The sequence below is a fragment of the Camarhynchus parvulus genome, chromosome 6 (genome assembly GCF_901933205.1).
Source record: "Camarhynchus parvulus chromosome 6, STF_HiC, whole genome shotgun sequence".
Taxonomy (NCBI): Eukaryota; Metazoa; Chordata; class Aves; order Passeriformes; family Thraupidae; genus Camarhynchus; species Camarhynchus parvulus.
The window spans coordinates 10,928,059-10,948,073 of NC_044576.1; the positions used below are offsets into that span (position 1 = coordinate 10,928,059).

General features: G+C 39.3%; 1 protein-coding gene across 2 annotated transcripts in view; it reads left to right on the forward strand.

Moving 5' to 3' along the window:
- Window positions 1–20,015, forward strand: part of RASGEF1A (RasGEF domain family member 1A) — a 146,809-nt gene that overhangs the window by 36,426 nt on the left and 90,368 nt on the right. The window lies entirely within an intron of this gene.

A 20,015-nucleotide genomic window follows, 5' to 3' on the forward strand; every position in this document is an offset into this window, starting at 1 on the left:
AGCAAATCTTGTGAGAAAACATTAATATTGCCACTGTATATATAATTTTTGCTTAGTAAAAAGACATCCATGAAATAAAGCCTTGTTCTGCTACAACTTGCTTAAAAAGTGTCACCATCACACACCACCACCACATGTAATACAATAATTAAGGTTCTCTGTATTACTGTCTAAAATATGCTTTAATCAAACCAACACAGGTGACAGACGAGTGTTACTCTGTCCTAATTTACAACATGTCAACTGAAAAGACAATTTTCTGCTTATTGTTAATTGTGTCTGAACAGAGCTCACCAGAAGCTGTCTCAAGACAGAGGCCTTGTTTGAAGGCAGATGTTTCCATTGCTAATTAATTTAATATCAACACACACACCTTGGCAGGGGCGTGACTGAACCCTCCAGCAGCTGGCTGCCGAAAGGCATGATGAGGTTTTGACAGATCAAATCATAACCCGTTGTAGCTCCAGTTAAATCTCAATTTCCCAGATATTTTGCTAAGCAGAGCTCCATTTTTCTTGATGTTTTTATAAATAATTTCTAGATTTCTCAAATAAAGGGTATCAGCTATAAACTCTGTAATTTTAATTGCATTTAATCTGCAACTTTTCAGATATGCAAAAAGTATCACTGAAAGACAATACTTTAAAGTCCTAACTGAGAGTACAACCCCAAGATTTAGTAGGAAGATTTTTAGGCTGAATAATGGGTAAGAGAAATTTGGAGTTGAGAGAGGAAAAGGAAAAAAACAGCCACAATTTTCTTGACTTCTAGTGTTGTGTCAATGACCTGTGAATTAACTGCATAGCTTTACCTTTGGGATTTTTTATTTCAGCTAAGGAGCTAACAAAACAAGAAAACAAACAAAAAAAAAAAAAAAAAAAAAAAAAAAAAAATAAAAAACTATTGTTACCTATGACAGTTACCAAATTATGTCACATTCTATCTAAGTGGAAACCATCTTAGCCTGTAGAGATCAATTTTGGCTTTGAAAAATTTCACCACGAACTTTCTACATTACTTCACCCTTCAGAATCTAGTCACATTGACATGTCATGGAATTAATTTCAGGATATTAACCTCTTCAGTGGGGAAAAAATTGTTAAAAGAGGGAAATTAATATCTTTTTTGATGGCATACATGCAACTTCAGCAGCAACAACTTGCTTCTATCTGCCAACACAGAGTGCAGAACTTAGCTGAAGTAATAAGCAAAAGCCCACTAAGCTTCTCATTGAGTTGAGTTCACTATTTTAATCACAACACAAATGGGCTAAAAGCTGAAAATATTGGGAATACAAGTATTTTGTGATATCTGAATATACTGTAAGGAAGTCTGGGTTTACTTGTTTGTAGGCATTTAGTGGAGAAACTGCTTCAGAATTTGATGCAGACTGAATCCATTCCAGAGAGAAGTCAACGAGTATACATTTATAAAAAGAATAGAAGAAAAGATCAAAACAAACGAATTTTTAAAAGGGGACTAGAAGAAATTCTAATATTTCGGCTTGTACAGATGAATACTGAGAAGATTAAATAAATCTATATTTTTTAAGCCCTAAATTCAGAAATGTTCTCAAAGCACTTGTCTTTGACCAGCTGTTCTCCATGTTTCACAATAGCATGGTTTACAATTCACATTGAAAGGGCATTTAATTATGACAAGTGTTCTGTGGGTTTGCTACACAGTTGTCAGTGAAAAGGGCTGTTGAGTAAATTAAGCAATCTCCTGGTTGTAATCAATCATGAACATGGGTTACACAAACTGTCAGTCACAGAAAGCATTTACTGAGACCCCCACATGATTGAAGTTGATTAGACACAAATGTTTTCAGTGCATTCAATGGAAGTTTTGAACACCCAGCAACTCAAAGGGTCAAGCCTCAGCTTTATGCGGAACTGGCTTTTCCATGCACATCACACCAGCAGAAGAGCTGCACTGCAATTAGTGCAATCACTACAGACAAAAGGACATAACTAAGATTAAGCGACACACTGGTTTTGTATAAATTTTTTTGTCAGTAATCTGCACCTGTTTGTTTTATTCTTATTTCTTAAGAAGAGCTCTCAGTGGGAGTGGAAGAAAATATCTCTGTAGTGAAGGCCACAATCAAACCTGCCTCCATATTCAAGACCCTTAGATAAGCTTATCTTCAGTACAGTCTGAAGGAAATGATAACAAGGACCTTGCTCCTCTCTGTTCGCGTTCCTACTGTATCACTACTTGTTTTGTGGAAATTAGCTCCCGATTAGATGGCTGGAGAAACAATACCTAGCTATGGGATGTGATTTGCATTCACATCATCAGGATTTAACTTTTCTTCCAGGTTTTTACAGGTAAAAAACTCAGCAGTATGATAGTCCAATAAAATTCAAGAAACCAACCGAATCAACTGTTAATAAAAATTTCCCTTTTTTTCCTGCAAAGCCTTTCCCTATTCCCTCCTGGAGCGAGTAGATTACACTGGCATTTCTGGGGTATTTTTTCAAATGAGATCATCATTCTTACAACTTAGCTAGGCCTGATTTTTTAAAAAGTTAATTGCAGTGTAAGACTCCACAGAACTGACCTGTGATGGTAACAGCATGGTTTTGAAGCATGAAGTCACATCCTCGGTCTCTAACACATTTGACAAACTAACACGTGCTTGCAAGACTTCTTCATCTAACCATAGGATTGGTGTCTCAGGGAAGATATATCTGGTACTGTGTAAATTAAATTAAGAGGTGCATAAATACCTCTTCTTTAAGTGTTGCTTTTGCCAAAGGGTTTCTTTATTTATCCTTATTTTTTTAAACAACTGCTAGCAGTGGCGGTAGAGGAAAACCTCAGCATACTTGTTTCAAGAAATAGAGCTTTCAAACCTGCTGGTTTCTCAAACTGCAAAAGTTTATTGGAAGAGAAAGAGCATCCTGACATAAATAAAATAGGAAACACTAATCCAATAATTCTCTGCTTTGAAATACTCAACCAAAAGAAAACCTCAAACCCAACCCTCACACAAAGACCTCAAATCTATAATGGTAACCACAGCCCAGCACTGCTGTCACTGGTTTGGAGGTTTATGTCGTGCTCCTCTCTAGCAACAAAAAGTTAAGTTTTGTTAATGCAGGAAAAATAACACTATCATTGATCAAACAGAGATCTGTTTCCTACTGACCTGTGAAACTGATATTCTCACTAATTTTATTTTCAGTCTTAACCCCACACTTGCCTGAACCCTTGATAGCTGTTCTGTTCCCTCCTCTTGCCCTTATCCAGACACCTTTCTGCACAGCATATACAAAAAAAAAAAAAAAACCCAAAACCAAAAACTTGAGTGAGGTAGTGTTAGTTATTCATCAATATTTCATACCCGTGGGTAATTAATTTCATGACTCTCTATAGTGACAGCAAATTGCACTACTGCTTTGTATTAAATGTCAGTTTTGGAAATGATTTTATTTACAGGTTACTGTAAAATGAGTTTGTTGTTCCTTATATTCCTGCACCACATTTGAAAGTTAATTATAAGATGAAACTAAAGCTAGTGAAACAATAATTCAGTACTGTTGAACAAGCACAGGCCATTTGAGAAAAGGCATTTTCCGACAAGCTATGATCCATTAACATAATCGGAACCACAAAGCCAAGGCAGCATTTGTCACCACAGATAAATCATTTGGGAGATAATTCAAGTATGATGAAGACAAACCTCAGCTAGGTTTAGGAAAGGTGTGAGATTTGTGAAATAATACACATTCACCTAATATTAGCTTTTAACATAAATCACACAAACACCAGAGAACCATTTCCTCCAATATCCCACCTGCAAAACTACATCCTTATGTCCAGATTGTAATGATGCAAAATAGGCTGCTTCAGGATGAAAGTATAAAATATGAATGTGCTAAATGAAATATTCTAGGGACCTGGCAATCTTGAGATTCTAAGTATTTATCTGAGATTTAAGACATGGACTAAATTCCAAGCTTTTCTCTGTCTCTTTTCCAATGTTACCTTTAGAAAGAATATAAATCTATTTTCTGCTTAGATTATTGAAATTTTCTCTTGAGGGATTGTCTCTTCCTGCTGTATTAAATCTCCCAAGTATAGAAGATAAAAACTGAAATCAAGACAGCTCAAGATAGCAATGTAATTAATGTACATCCTCAATGTCTATCAGTCTTGGGGTATTTTAGACAAAAGTTGGAAAAAAACTTTTCTAGTCAGGAGAGGAGACAGATCCCCCTCTAGGTGTTCAAGTGTCATGCACCATGTGGGTTTTTCAGTTCTTTTTGCTCCTGCTTTCAGAAAATGATATGGTGATGGTAATTCAAAGATACTCCCACCTGGAGTGGACATTCCCCCTGAAGACAGCAATGAGGAATCAGGTTGGTGGCAGCAGCCCAGCAATTCCACTAGAGCCTTTGCAGACCCTGAACTGGAAAGAGCATTTTAAGGCTGAGCAGATAAATCAGTCTCACTTCCCCCTTATTTAACTAAAATTATAAAAGCATTTGCATTCATAAACATGCTTGCATGCATGCTTACTTATGAGGGCATAGTTTAGGAGTTTGATCACCAAGGTCAGATTAACATGGTAGAATGTTATAGTGGGTAGACAGAACAAAACCATGTTGCACTGTATCCCAAAAACACATTTAACACTACTTCCAAAACAAAATCACGAAGGTACATAAAGAAATGTGAAATCTGGTGTGTTTTCAGAAATGAAACTTCCAAAGGAAACTTGCTGGTCTACTGTAAAACTTTAATATTGATTCAGGCTTCATAACTATAAAAACTGTGGAGTGCAGTTCCTTTTTGGATGCCTCTTACCTCAAGACTGATGGCAAGAAGTGGGCCAAAAAAAGCTACTGCCAGCACTTCTTGGGCATGATGTGTGCATAAAACATTCACAGTGTCTTCTTTGGAAGATTAATGTGTCAGGAAAGGGCAGAGGCAGTTAATTTGCTAACCTCTTCATGCCTACAGTTCAAGAGACTCAGCAATCCAGGTCATTCACTCTGCATGCTTGGCTTTCAGCAAGTGCTTGCTGGTTTTACACTGTGAAGGGATTAATATAGTATAGCTGTGGCAGTGACATGACACAAGCCACTTAGCTTTATTCTTATCAGCTGCATACAATGGTGTAGTCTTCACAGCTAGATGATTTCTCCCTTCTGACACTTTATAGGGGTTTATTTCATAGGGTATCATTTGTTGTTGTGCATCTATCATGGGAAATGAGGTTCACTAAAAATAAATCTTTCCAGCATTCTTTTTAATACAGCTGGAGGAGCAAAGAGAGGGGAAACAAACTCCAAGAACTGACAGCTCAGAACTTTTAGCAAAATTAATTTATGGCAAGAAGTTGCTGTCTACACCAAAATCCACTTTTTAAAATCACTGCATACTACAGTGGTGCACATTGATTATCTGTTTTGAAAGAGCAACATGTCTCAAACATCTTCTAGCCTTTATTCACTGCTCATTCTGACATGCAAGCACATGGTTTAGTAATAGGATTATATTTATATCAATCCTATTACATGATGGGATTACTGCTCCTGATCCCAGGAATGCTTTTCAGCCCTAACAGGAATTTTACATCATGCAGCTTTAAGGACCAGCAGTTTCTGTCAGTGAGCATCTTAGCTTTGAAATATTTGCAGGTACAAGTCAGTACTGAATAAGGCAGCAGAGATGGATATAGCTTGCACAAATGATAATTGTACTAATTTCATTAATTCTGCTAATGTGATTTGTGTCTTTTATACTGTTGCTCTGTTCTAATTAGTCAATTCAGGAAATTAAAAGCAGCATTTGGTGAGCTATGTTTCAAGAATAACAGGCAGGGCACTTGAGAGACAAAGTCTACAGTACCTTTTCTAAGACCCTTCAATTGTGGTAAAGAAAAACTTGCCCCTTCTTCCTAATTTCAGTTTCCATCTTGCCAACCAAGAGTTTATATTGTTTCCACCTTGGAGGAGTTATCTCTTATCATGTCAAAATATGGTCTTTTTATAGCATTTAAACGGATTTATTTGTCAGAGCTGTGTCAGTTCACGGGATGAAGAGTGGTAAGAAAGGCCTTTACTATTTTAGACTGTACTTGAACAGATGATAAACATTCACTTTCATTAAATTTAAAACCTCAGTGCTATCAGGACTGTTGTCAAGATAGAATAGGTATAACATTCTTAATGTCTTACTGCTGCTTGGTCTGGCCCATCTCAAAGGCACCACTTTACTACAAGCATCCTACCAATCTTTCTGGAGAATTAATTTTTACAGTGCTAGGGTAGCATTCAGGCATCTGTTTACCTTCCACTGACAAGGGTTAAGGGAACAGTTCAGCATGATTATCAGGGTGGCTTTGCTTTTACAAACTAGTATTTCATTGCATTTACAGCTAAGAGGATGCACTCTGATGGTAAGAACAGGAAAGGATGTAGGCCGGTGATAAATCTCAGTGTTAGCCCATTCTGAGTCAGTATCAAAAATAGCTCTGAATCGAGGACAAAACTCTTGTTATGTGTCATGAAAAGACTCACAATTAATTATGAGCACTCCTATTGACATCATGCCCATCCTTCCCTCCATGGCTCAGAGAGGAAGGTGCTACAAACCCTTTTCTCTTCAACTCTACTCAGGCACTGAAAAAGTCCTAACGTACTCTGCCAGACTCAGTCCTAACATAAATAGGCATCAAGCACAATCTTCTATCTCAAAACAAGAGGCCTCCCTTGCAATCTGTAACATATTCAGTTGCACTTTGCAGGAATTTCCATCTCCAGTGAGACGAAAACCTGTAGTGTCTCAAGGTTTTCTAAACAAGCTAAAAGATTTATGGACAAGTATATCTTTAAACACCAGAAATTAAGTCTTGTGGAGCCTGTGATTCAAATTTTGATGCACCTAGTGTTTGATTTGGAGTTTCATGAGATTCTTTACTTAGTAATGTTAGAGAAAATTATAATACAACAATAAGTGTTAGGCAACTGCCTTTCAGGTAGGCATTATGAAAATATTGTTAATGCTAGTCACTTGGCATTCCTAGTTTTGCCCCAGTGTAGATATGGAAAGAACACAAAAAGAAATTGAAAAAGCAGTGCATATTTTTCTTCATTTAAGTGGATTTTTTTGTTTGTGGTTTTTTTTAAGAGATGAACAAGAGTTTGTTTTATTTTATATGCAGAGACAAATGGTTTACCCAGCAAAAGTGTGGAAGATCTTCACAAGAAGACCTAGATTGAAAGTCTAGTGAAATACAAGGAAGATTAATCCAGAAAAGGATCATTTGCTTATGAAAGCACCTAATGAGAAAAAAATGGGACCACATTTTCCCTGACAGCAGTGTTCTGGCACTCCAGTTCATTGGCTTAATTTAGTCAACTTTTTCCTTAAATATTTAATCACAAAGTTCCGAATCCAGACTCTTTTAAACTCAGAATCATTTGTTGAAAAATAATCACATTGCTGATTAGATGTGGACAAAATTTGCAGTCACTGATAAATTTGCACATCTGATACTTAAAACATTTTGCTTAGGGGAAAAAAACAGCAAAAAATTGGAGAGGGAAGAGATCTAATTGCCTGCCCAGCAGTCTCAGCTTGTGTCTGCATCCCAGAGTCACAAACTGAGAGTTGGATGTATCATGTACATTGCAAGGTAGCAACCATAACTTGAATTTAACAGCAGAGGATCAGGTCGACGCATTTTGGGGGTAAAAACTGCTCACAGTGCAGAGCAGTGAGCAGCCATGATGACTTGTCAGATGTGATCCTGCTTGCTACAACACATTCCCCATATCAGCACTTATTATTAATCAAAGGTTATAGGGAGCTGCCTGCAACAGCATTCTGCAACCATGATTAATTAACCAGTAGCTTTTAAAGGAAAAACAAGTCACTTTTTCAGAGCCAAGGATCTCTAGATTAAAAACTTGTGAGTACAAACGTAGGACTACAGCATGTCAGCTTCTCAGCTGATTTTGTCCATCTTGAGTGGCATACGAGCATGTCGGGCAAATCAAATGTTCTCTCACTTCATTTCCAGAAGTATGGTAGAAAAGCAGCACTACATGGTGCTGAATTACCTCTCAAGAGTCAAACAATGATAATGCCTGGCTTTCTGCAAAGCACAGGCTCTCTAATGAGAAGATAGAACCCAAACATTAGCTAGTAGCAAATGTCTGTAATTCAGACCAAGCTTTTAACTAAATTGCTTATCAGAAAAAAAGAATCTTAGGCTGACATAAATGACAATTCTCTCTCCCTGACATCTGCATGAAAACCCAACAAGCATTTGACCTCCATATATTGCTGAATAGCCACACCCTACTGGAAAAAAATTATTAACTGGGATTTAAGTAACACACATACCTATTCTAAAAGCCATTCTTATTGATGAAGAAAAAAAAGTATGTCACATACTTCTAACAATTAGCCATTCTAGTTCCACAAGCCAATCACATTAGCTTCATGTTACCATTAGTGTGTGTGCTTGGGGGTCAAGATGGGGATGTTGAGGACAGGACAAAGTTGCAGGAGCAGAGCTTTTGGGGGATGGTTTCCACAGAGACTGCTAAGCATGGGCTCTTCCAAGCTCTGCCCAAGCAGCCAAGGGGGTTAGTATAGCTCCTAACAAATAATTAAAATAGAGATGCAACAATACGTGCAAACCTGAACACAGTAACACCCATTGTGACACTGCCTGAAAAAAACCCAAATCCATATTCTGAAGTCCCACCTTGCATCCAATATGCCCCCAGCTGGTTGCCAGGCAACCAAAAAAATATCACTGTGCCTGTGAATTAGGCATGGGTAAAGAAAGCACAAATGTGCAAAATAAATGCTTCTTTCCCTGAATGGCTCCCAGGACTTAGGTGGCCCAAGCTCCACCTGTGTCCAGGTGTTCCTGGGCAGGTGACAGCAGTGGCAATGCAGCAGCCTGCAGCCCTGAGTCCCCCCACAGGCCTGCTGCAAATGCTCCACAAGGAGCTCACAACACGGATCAGGCAGCTCAGTTCAGCAATGAGAACAAGCTGCCACCATGACTGAGGGGGTGTGGCAGAGCTTTTCAGAGGAAAACAGCAACCACAGGAAGTCAGATACAATCTGGCTGCTTTCGCTCCAGCAACCAGCACTTTCTTGCAATTTCTCTGCTCTGGATAGGATAAATCTAGTGAAAATGAGTGCTGGTGAACTTGGAACGCTAAGTCAGGATCTATGTTATGCCCAGCTCCTAATGTCACATGGGTACCACACACGTACATGTGCACATCCCATATTTTCACCAAAGGAAATTCTCCGCTGTGGAAGAAACTCTGCCTGCCAATCCATTAAGAGATGACAGTTCAGAACTGAATTTCAGCATGCAGGTAGAAGAGATACCACAGCAGCAGCAGGCTGAAAATGTGGCTCCTGATAGAGACACATAGGGGAGAAAATGGCACTGAGAGCAGGATACCAGTTTGTCACCACTGTCATGATGGAGGGGACACAGAGACAGAGAAAAATTCTTGTCTCTTCTGGAACAGGACAAGCTCTGCAGTCAAGTTATTCCAAGATGTCCATCACATAAATGTAACACCGTGGAATAGTAAGGTTTCCCACAAAAGAGTAAAAACATTATTTGGAAGAGAGTGTTGGTGGTCATCAAATCCAACCTCCTGGTCAATTTGGGGCTGTAGATTACATCAACCACAGCTCTGAGGCTTGCATGCTTCCAGAGATGAGAGTCCAGAGCCCCAGCAGGCAGCCCCTTCTTGTGCTGAACCATCCGTCCAAGGAAGAAACACATCTCCAGTGAAAGCCCTGCAGGAAGGGGACTGCATGGCCCCATGCTGGGGTTGAACCAGACTTAAAAAGATGACAGCCCTGGTGTCCAATTGCTTGTCCCCAGAGACACTGATTTTCCTTTATTTGATATAATGCTGTTATTATATAATCCTTTATAGCTAGTGAATTAAAAAGGTTGACTTACAAAAAATCTCTTGACAGCAATACTGCTAGAAACTGACACTATTTGTTATGATTGAGGTACTTAAGGATATCACTGAAATTGGCTTAATTTCCAGTTAGACTGAAGAGAGCTTAATTTTCATCTTAGTCACCTTTTCCTACAAATATGTTGAGTCTGAAGATGAATTCTGATGATGTAGAACTCAAATATGCATTTCTCTAAGTAAGATGAAAATGGATTTGCATTTTGAAACAAGCCAGGCAAAATGAGTTCCTTATAAATCATGCTGTTAGGCACACAAAAGCAAAAACCTGTGGGTTTAATCTGTGAAATTCTGCACACTTGGACATGCACCTCACATAGTAAAATAACCCTGCAGAGCAGCAATTTTGATTTGAAAACATTCATCCACTGTTCTTGACACATAGGTGAAGAAGAGAGAGAGAGGAATGATAAAGTTACCACTCAGTGGTCAGTGCTTCAAGGATCGCACTTTTTTCATTCCTGAGAGAAACAGAATAAAGAAATACAGTACTACATAGATTTCCCTGCATTGATCTTCATTGATCTTCACCTTCAGACTTGCATTCTTTTCATCTGTGACTCCATTCAGTGAGGCATCAGCTCAATATTTCCACAGACTCATTCCCTGAGAGCTACAAAATTATTACAGTCCCTTATAAATCATCCCTAAGCAGCACAGGGCTCACAGTCTGTGAGGAACTGCATTCCTACCTTTCAAATCCAAGACTAGCAGACCTTCACAGATACCTTCAACTGAAAGTCAACTCCATGAAGATCTAACCAATCATCCATGTTACAGCCTTGTCCACAAAAAAAAAAAAAAAAAAAAGGAAACAGTAGCAACGGTAGCAATTTCTTTATTATAACAATATTTAAGTTTCATACTTATTAAATACATGTAGATCCCAGCAAATCCATGGGTTTGGGGCCTGCTTCTGGGGTGTTGGGAGTTTTTTCCCCTTAAAAGAAATCATGGCGCTATAGGAGAATGGAGTGCAGATTTCCCCAGGAGGTTAGAATCTAGAATCACATAATGAGTACAGAAGATTATGTGCAAAGATAATTACTTCCCATAGAAAAAAGCCCTTGCATTATTTCCTTAAAATGTGGTGTGGTAAGCCCTTAACACCTATTAAATGCACTTCAGTTCTGCCAGAAACTTAATACCTAGCACTGCTTTGCTTAACCACTAATTATCCTGACAAAAGGCACTCTTGCCCAGCCTTGCTACTCCACATTCCAGTGATTTGTCACACCAGATGCTAATATCCAACATATACTTCCCATACTGACGTCTCTACCTGACACCTATAACAACTACAAGGAAAATGTCCTCTTTCCCAGATTTCCTGACAGCATTACTTGCCAACTCCTCTCTTTTCACAGACTTTCCACTGGGGTTATTAAAAAGATGTGGCATTACCAACAGGCTCAAATCCATTTCAAGGGGTTGGTTTAACAAACGCTGAACTGTGCCCAAAGAAGAGCAATTAAACATGAAGGGTCCAGAGAGCAAAACTTGTGACGAGCAGCTGAAGGAAGGGGGGGGTTTAGTCTGGAGGCAAAGAGGCTCAGGAAGATCTCCTGGCTCTCTACAACTCCCTGCAAGGAGGTGGTGGTGAGGGTAGGGGGTCATTGCTCTCTTCTCCCTAGAAAAAGCTACTGGACAGCAGCTGCATCAGAGGAGGTTTAGGTTGTATATTAGGGAAAATTTCTTCTTGGAAAGATTTATCCATAATTGGACCAGGCTGCCCAGGGAAGTGGTTGGGTCACCAGGTGTAGCTGTGACCCTCAGGGACACAGTTTAGTGGTGGACTTGGCTGTGCTGGGTTAACAGCTGGCTCCATGACCTCAAAGGTCTTTTCCAAGCTAAAGAACTGTGTGACATCAGCACCACATTCATCCTCAAATCAGAGGACACATTCCATCTGAGGATATTGGCACCTCAAGCCCACCAGTCTTCAGTCTAGTCAGCTTCCAAAACTGGCAGCAGCTTCTGCTTCCAGACCTGAATAAATGACTAAAATAAAAGAGCTGTTGTACACTCATGAGATATAAAGAATACTTGTTAATTTCCTAACCATCTCCCAAATAATTTTCACAAAGAAATGCTTCTCCCACAACTGCAACATCTCTCAGCATGCATCACAAACAGCCTGTACTGGGTTTTGAGCCCTCCCCCCTGGAGCAAGCCTGCAGTCAGTTTTCACCCTGTTCTGCAAGAATCCCCTCCTCAACTCTGTCATCAGTCTACTGCCAACAGCACCTTTAGTGTTTTCAAGGTAATCTACACAAGAGAAAAGTAATTTTCCATGCACACTGACTGACATTTAGCTCTCACCACACAGGCAAGAAAATCATCAAGGCAAAAAAACACGTCTGATGTAGAACAGATAAAATAAAGCACGTCAAGAGAAGAATAAATTGTATGCCAAAATGTTGAGAGAGACAGACATGTTTTTTCTTTCTAAGACATCTGCAAAGGAAACCTGGTATCAACTGAATCAAACTGCCTAGATTAGGACATGATAAGGAAATGAAGTTATATATAGCACAGAGCTCTCCATGCACCAGAATTGTCCATTGTGCTAAACCAGCCTAGAAAGCCTCTTTTGCTTTTTTTGCTACCTCACAGAGCTAGAAGTCTGAAAGGAATAATAGACGAGAGCTCTCCTCCAGAGACTGCTTTGCAGATTGATTTGCATTTCGTATTTACCTAATAAAAGAAGTGTGCCAGTTGGTAACATGACCAAGGGTTTATGTATAAGAAATAACTTCCAGAATGGCATTGTGCATTTCAGGACTGTGTTGATTGCTCTGACAGGAACGACCTTTCCTCAGAACTACAGGGGCGTGTTTCAATACATCTTGACAACTTTTGTTTGTGTTCTTCCAGGAATTTGTTGGCAAATTCATAATTTAAAAAGTTACTATTTTGCTTAGCAAGAAATAAACTATTTTCCCCACATAAAACAAACAGCACAGAGGAAATAGGACAAGAAGAGTACCCTCTTCCATAGGGAATTGCAAACCCATATCAGTAGTGACTGCATCATACAAACAGATTGCCAGATGTGTCTGGGAAGTCACCAATCTGCAATGAATCACTCGAGAGCCAGTGAGAGTCAGGAGCAAGGGCCACTTCTTGGCAAGTGTGAGACAGCCCCTCCTTCAAAGAGCAAGCAGTGGGTAGAGAAATAGTGTATGAGTCCAAGAAAACCATTATGTGCCGTAAATCTTCTTAAAAATTAAAGCAAACATCTGTCTTCTTAAATGAGTCTACCTTGAAAAAGTGAATCAAAACTAACCTAGAGTTTATAAGGCCTTTTAAAACCTACAGAGCAGTAAATTTTAAATCCTACTAATCTGGTATTTATACTGGTATAAATAGCTTCCACATCCCTGTTCATGCACAGGCATGATTCATTTTGCTTCTTGTACTCCCCTTCCTTTTTCCTCTCCCTACAGGCATCTACTCAGAATATTTCTAAGTGTAAGTGTAAAGGAATGAGAAAAAAGCCTGAGAAAATTTAGAACTAAAGTACCAGTTATGCAACAGAAAATGCAACAAATGGTGGAAAAATCCCAGGATAAGAATAAAACTGTAGGCTTTGACCTAGGTTAGAATTCAATCCTGCAGCAGTATTGCAAAGGCTGAGGACTATAAAACTGTAATACTTTATTTGGAGCATTGGCAGGACCTGCTTCCAATATACACGTTCTTCTCAATTTCAGAAAGCATGAATTCTGCAAAGCACTTGAACGTGCAATTAACATTAAGTGAATGCTTAAGTCTCACTAATTTTAAAGCAGTTTAGACACTGAGTATTTGCAGAATCAGAGGTGTCAGAGCCTGGCTGTCAGCTGCCTGCACTGTTTCAAGAGAGACACTACATACTTCAGATGGAGATCTGCATTTCAGAGAAAGGGAGAGAGAGAGAGGAGAAAGAGAGGGAGGAGAAGGAGAGAAGGAGAAGGAGAGAAAGAGAGGGAGAGAAAGAGAGGGAGAGAAAGAGAGGGAGAGAAAGAGAGAACAAGTAACTGGATTTCTATGAGTGCTACAACTGAATAGATTTATTACAGGCGATAGAGAATAAGGGACAAATAACACCCTTGCAAATTTGGTAGGGAAATCACTCCAGTCACAGAACTTAGAGAAAGGGTGAAAAAGAACCAGAATACATGGGGTAAATATTTTTCAAGTCTCTTACACCAGGACAAACTGTACCTGAAATAAACCTCTAAAACTTGCCAATCTTGCCAAACATTTGTTCCTAGGATCTCATTAGCTTTCCAGACACGCTGTCAGTGCCCTTGCTGAGAGCACTATCAGTGGAGCCTGCAATGCCAAGCCAAGGTTCTGGGTTAAGTGGCTGTTAAAGGGGAGTTATTAATAGAGCACTCATTCTGTATATCATCATTGCCATATCAATTACATCACTTGGATGTCACAAAAAGCAGGGCAAGCTGAAATATCCTAACCTGAACCAAGTCCAGATTCTGCCCCTACTTTTATCACTTCAGAGAGATCCTGCTGAATACTGAGCTTCCCCAGCTGTGCCACACATTTGAAACATCTTTGCAGAGAGGATCAATTTACATCCCAAAAGCAAAAATGTGCTGCCTTTAATACTTGGGGTTTCTGCATGGCATTACGGTTGTCAGCATTACTGCAGCACAGAAAACGAGGAAAGGCTTCCTCACTCCTGAAGAAATGCTGCATAGTTAATCCGCGATGAAGGGAAAGCCCCCGGCAGCCAGGGGAACGGCTGTGTCCTGGAAGAGCCCGAGAGCTCTCAAGGACAATCTCCCCTTGCAAAGCCCAGCAGGAAGGGAGGGATGGCGGCGCAGCAGGAGAGTGGGACAGCTCTGGCTTCAGGCGCTCCGGGGGTGGCGATTTTCCAACAGAGGCCGCTGCAGCCTGTGGTACAGCTGGGAAAGCAGAGGGGGACAGGCAGGACCTGGGGATGTCTGCCTGGTGCTCACCACAGTGTGCTCCCTGGGATTTCTGGAGCAAGCATGCCTCACTAGGCAGGGACTCCAAGAGGAAATTCAAGGCTCCTGAGTCTCTGCAGAGGACTGCCTCAAAGCAGCTATTCCCTGCATGACAACCTTGCACTGTCCTCTGCCATCTTCATGTGGCAATATTGACTAAATATGCCCTGTGTGCTACATGCATCCTCTTTTTTTCTTTTAGACATGTTTGCTCTTTAAGTTTCCAGGCAGTGTGGATTTTTACTGGTGTGTAAAGCTCTCATATGCTCATCATCATCCAGAAAGGTAATTTTAAATCCTACTATATTAGTAGTCATTCCCAGATGTGTAATCATGACTAAATGTGAACATTCAGAAACATTTTTGATGACTGCTGCAAAAAGTAAATCCACTACAACTGCAGCAAATATGTTCACAGCCAAATACACATCAATAATAGAAAAACAAGAGACAATTTTGTAAAATGCAGATGAGTGAACAGCATAGCCACATACATTCACTCTTTTCAGTCACATTGAAGCTCATTTTGTCATAGCAAGTGGCACATTCTTCTCATTTAGTCAAAGCTATGGCTGTATTTTGTGATCCAATGCTTGTGTAGAGCAGAGTTCTTTTTTCAGCATAGCAGAAACCTCTGTGGGGCTGATACTGGCTTAACTGAGGTGGTCCCCAATGGAAACGCAATAAAACTAGATTTTAACTGAAAATGCAGGAAAGGACTTCTACATAAGAGCCTTCTTAATCAGTGAAGACATTCCCTAAATACAATGGGTGGAAATCCTTGCTTCCCTTGCTCCCCAGTATCTGAGCACAGATGCGGCTGCTGGGCAGAGCGAGCGCAGCCGAGGCCCCGTTTCCTCTGCATATGTTCCTTCCTCCAGAGGACAATGACAGCCATATCAGCAGGCCAGGTTATGCTGGCAGGGCACGCAGAAAACCCATTCCCTCAAGCAGAGATGGGAAGAACATCCCCAAAGAGCCTGAGCCCAGCTGCAGCCAGGCTTCCACACGTCTGGGTGTGTGCCAGCCCTGCCACAGGGGCTCGGAGACAAACACCTACATGGAGGTCTCTTCACATATTTTACAGCAAACAACACTGATTTGAGAGAAAGCCAGTAAGGATGTGCTCTTTTCTGGGTTCCCTCCTACTGTTTCCACCATGCAAGGGAATTATTTTGGAGCAGAATATTGCAAGTTATCTTACTGCAGTGTTTTAGGGCTTGGGATGAGCTGGGGAATATCTTTTGATTAATATTACCCACCTCACTAAACACTCTAATTTCAAGCAAAAGATGAGATTAAAGTGCACTCTACACAGAAATTTTCTCCAAGCTTTTTTTGACTTTTTGTTCAACAATTTACACCTAATTAAAACTACTTTGAATGGTAACGGTGATACTAAATAATAGTGAGACTAAAGTGGATCAAAACAACACAGTCAACATTCTAAAACTGCACCTTATATGTCCTTACAATAAAATTTAAAAACAGTCCAAGTGTATTAAAACATTGTTAAATCCATATTTTGTATTTGAAAATATCACTTGCTAATAACACTTGGTAAATGAGACATGGACACTGTATTTTGAATCTTATTCATCAGTCAGTACTTGCAAACTCTAAGTTATGAACCTGTAATCATCAAAGGTGATTGAGCATTTTTCCTTAACCTGATCGCAGAAAATCATAGGGAGAAATATCCTTAACTTTGGCACTCTCACTCTTGCCTTGTAGGACAAAGCTAGAAATTAAATTGGAGAAAGAATGGAATAAACTGGGAAATGAGCAAACCTATTTATCAAGTCTTTGACACACACACAGAATATGCAATAGAAATACTTCTACACTTGTGCATTTCATGCAACGATGCATATTGAGATGTCTGTCTAAAGCTTCATTGATGGCTCATTAATAGTTTTATTAATGGACAGTTTAATCATGCACAGAAGGATTTCATCTACTTTCCTGATCGTGGCCTTTTATTAATCTTCTCACAGAAGGGTATATTATACCTGGGCCTGCAATCTCAAAAGACTGGTGTTGGTCTATGTCAACTAAAAAAACATTTTAGAGAACAATTGGAGTTGTTTGGAGTTGGATTGGGTAGCAATTTCTAATAGAGGCAATGGGGTAGAATCTGAAGAATAGCAGAGAGAGGCCAGGATCTGAAGGAGAATGCCTGAAGGCACACCAGCTACCCCTTGGATTCTGTTCTTCTAATTTTTTGTTATTCTAATTATTTTGTTACTAAAGGACAAACTTTGAAATTCCAAATGAGAGAAACCATATCTTTCAACAATTTATCAATATATATTGAAAGCTTAGACTGTACTGTTATCTGGGCATTTTGTTAGAAATACTTGAAAACACACTTTTTTTTTCCCCTGATTGAGGTTAGAAAGCCAAGTTTTTCAGGAAATGAAGTTACATGCCGACTTATCCTGGCACCATAATTCTGTCAGTGTTTCCAAGGGGTTAAGTTTGAAAATGAGTGATTATGAAGCTAAATGTCTGTCTTGCACACGAAAACACTAATTATGATTTCTCAAATGAATACAGAAAAAGCCACACATCTTTTAAAGAACCATATGCTTCTGCTTTCAAAATGAAAACAAATTAAAATATCCACAGGAGCTTTTATAGTGATTAAAATCTGCCAACCAACAGAGCTAAGTAAGTTAATTAGCACCAAAGAAGCCTCAAGTGATCTGCAGTTTTAGTCACAATCCTTTTGTCTAAAATTTAGATGACTAAAGTTACTTTGTACGTGGAAAAGATTTATGTAGCATGGTACAAAAGACAAAGTGCAAACTTGGGATGATTTTCACGTAATTTCTTTTCTACCATATTTCCTGTGCCTGTCTGGAGCACAGAGCTATCAGATAATAGCAGCCATTTTACAATCATCACTTTAGCAAATGCAAATGCCCACGAGGTTACTATTTAATCAAAGTCAAAAGGAAAGATCTGATAGGCTTAAATTCCCAATCATAGCCAAATTTTAAATGAACACAAAAAAGTGCCCTTTTTGGTACCTTTTGGGCCTCAAACTGTTTGAAGCTCTTCATACAGTTTAAAAATATCTTCTAAAATAGTATTACAACTTTTCCCCAAAAAACTAAGAAGCTTTACTGAAAATAAATCCCTGACATTTTCCAGTTCTCTCTGACAGTGACCAAGAACAAATGCACAACATCCATTGCATCCAGTCATAATATCACCAACAAGGAAAATAATTTTTATTTTACTACTGCAAATGGGTCTGCAAAAATACTGAAAACACTTTTCTATGAATACTAGTAGAAATTTTAAATTAATCTCCATTGTATGTATGAGCATCTGTGTTTATTTTCCCTGAATAGTCTATTTACTGGCAGAATTTCTAGATGAATAAAGTTACTGGCAGCACAATTCACATAAACAGAACTCACTTCTTGTAAGCATTCAGACCAAACCAAATTGAGCAAGGAGCTCTTCCAGCAAAGTAGCAAAAATAATAAATGTAAAGGAATAAACCTTATTGGAAGTTTGTGAAACACCTCCTATGAGAAAAGAGGATCTAGGACCATGCATCTGGGACAGAACATTCAGCCTTTCTGATACCAAATATTCTCAATTGCTTGTTAACAATCTGATGAAATTATTCAATAAGTTCTCTGTGAAATACATTTGGGAAAAATTCCATCCCTCAGTGATAGTTTGAAGACATGAAAAAAAGAGAAGAAATTAGTCAAATAATTACTACCACATTACAAATAGAGAATGAATTTAGACAAGAGCTTCAAATGACCAGTGGGCACAAATAAAAAACATTAATGACAGTGGTAGAAATGCAGTTTCTGTGCATTCTACAGGTGCAGAGAACCAAATGGCTTCTTTGCTCACAGATCTTGATTTCTTTTTGCAATTCAGTAAAAAAAGTGCTTTCATGTACACCTTCTCCTCACCAAAGAAACGGGAGTGAAAGTGCCACTGCAGCCTAATGCCCTCAGACCTGTCCATGAGCTGAAGCAGGCAAGAATGGAACCATCAGAGCTCCTGCCAGGCAAGACAGGAGGTCCTCAAGCTGTCTCACTTAATACCAGGTTCTGCAGGCTGAATTCTCATCTCACACAAGAATCAAAATACTCTGGGAAACTGTCATGTAAAGTTTCAACAATTTTTGTCATTTTTCCTGCCTCCAAAATTCATCAACAACCTCCTTCAACACCCTGACACACACCCCCTTTTGCTTAACAAAATGGTATTTTACCATCACACCCCAATTGGTAGAACAAGCTGTTTTTTCACTCACATTACTATAACACCATGAGGGAAGAACGTATTTCTAATTTTACCAGTATCATTAAACTCCTTTTGCAGGGTTGCTTTAGCATCTATACAAGATTGCTTCTCCTTTATTGCAAGTCAAGTGTTTTCTGAGCAGTGTAACGCCTCATAGTTCAGATGAAAGATTACAGATAAGAGCAAGATTCATGATTATCAAACCCAGTCAGGACAATTTCAGTCTCACAATTATGTCATTAAATCTGTGGGGGAAAGGGAAAAACTCACTGCTTGACTAAGTCCTAGGCATTACTGATGGCACATTTGTTTTTAGCTAGAAAGCCTCAACAGTCCTTTGTGAGAATTTCTTCATCTTCACTAACTGTGATCTAAAGTTGGGAAGCTAGCTCTAAACCACTTCCACAATCCTTAGTGTGTTGCAAACTGGGTAAGTCTTGCACTCTTCATGGGCTACTATGAATATTATTTGCTCAAAAAAACCTGAGGCATTTAGTTATGGAAGCACAGAGCATGGAAGAAAGGGTGTAGAAAATGCAGAGTCTTCTTTTCCTAGACCAAGCCTGAGATGTTGGCTCAGAGAGAGGCACCTCCCTGTGAGAATGTGCCAAGTCTCTAACCCCTGAGAATTAGGGATTTTAGTGTGGTTATCCACAAAAGGAAATGATAATGCATTTGGAAAACCTGACTGTAATGGGAGTTTCCTTCATCTCAGTGAGATTAGGGTAAAGTAAACAGTCTGCTACTGTACTAGAAGTCATTA